This window comes from Ananas comosus, linkage group 9, assembly GCF_001540865.1.
Source record: "Ananas comosus cultivar F153 linkage group 9, ASM154086v1, whole genome shotgun sequence".
NCBI classification, from domain to species: domain Eukaryota; kingdom Viridiplantae; phylum Streptophyta; class Magnoliopsida; order Poales; family Bromeliaceae; genus Ananas; species Ananas comosus.
The window spans coordinates 8611301-8612453 of NC_033629.1; the positions used below are offsets into that span (position 1 = coordinate 8611301).

The 1153-nt window shown below is 41.9% G+C and overlaps 1 long non-coding RNA gene across 1 annotated transcript; it reads left to right on the top strand.

Annotated features, from left to right (window-relative positions):
* Positions 428–777, top strand: LOC109715157. Its single transcript, XR_002217529.1, has 3 exons — positions 428–490; positions 580–646; positions 745–777. It is a non-coding gene; the product is annotated as an uncharacterized LOC109715157 (long non-coding RNA).

A 1153-nucleotide genomic window follows, 5' to 3' on the forward strand; every position in this document is an offset into this window, starting at 1 on the left:
TGTACCGGTACAGACTGGCAGAAACGTGGCAGCAAGGGTCTTTTGGTCAATTCACATCTTGATCCCTATCTATATGACCCAGCTCGACTCCTGAAGCTGCTGGAGGGTCCATGGAGCTCAGAGGAAGGGTTTTGCACCTTCCCCACTTTCTCTCTCTAGGGTTTCTCTCTCTTCGAGTAGAAATCGTCGATTTGCGCCTATTTCTCGCCGTTCGTCGCGCTAGCTGATTTGTGGACCTTGGAGCAGCTACGAGTGGGTGGAAAGGAATTGCATGAGAGGTATTTTCGCAGCTCCAACTTTCAGGGAAGCTGAATTGAAGTCTAGTGAGGTAAACAAGCTGGTTTCTCTCTCTAGTTTCAGATTAGTGATAGTTTTTTTGATGTTGGTTCTCGATTCTTGCTACCAGCTGGTTTGAGATGGTTTAAAGCACCAGTTGAGGAGTGGCTTTGCTATAATTCTTCACCCCAAAGTCAGATTTAAAGCCTTCGAGGTAATTAATGAGTTTTTCTCTATTTCGATGATGAAAACGATGATAATAGCGAAGTCATGATGCGATTTTGGGATGTTTGCTCACAGCAGGTTTCCAACTTAATTTGAGCTGAATTTGTGACCTTGGGGACTGGGTTAGAAGGTGTTTCAACCTGGGGTAAGTTGAAATTTCAGTTAGAAATTGGATTATGTAAGATTTCGACAATACTACCTAGTATACGAGCATGTTGATGTCGTTTTGATGAATGTTCACAGCGAGGCTGCGATTGACTTTCAGATTATCTTTGGGTGATATGTGAGAGAAATTAGAGGCTTAACTCAAACTATTATTTTGTACTAAGTGCAATTTGTGCCGAAATTGGACATTTCGGTCGTAGTTTTGATACGCTTTTCATATTTCGTTTTCAGCAGAGTGGGGCTCCGTTGAGTTGCGTTTCGGGACTTCTTGTGGCTGGATTGAGCTTAGGGATAGGTGGGTCGGACCTTCCCGAAATGGGTGAATTCCCTCTATGTCTCCTTTGACATCTGAGTTGAAGTTATTTCACATTCATGTAAATATATGTATAGTTTAAGACATTGAGACATGCACTAATATGTAGATCATATCGGAAATGATAGCATCTTTAAATGATAATGAAAGATTCATGACTTGTCCATTCTCCAT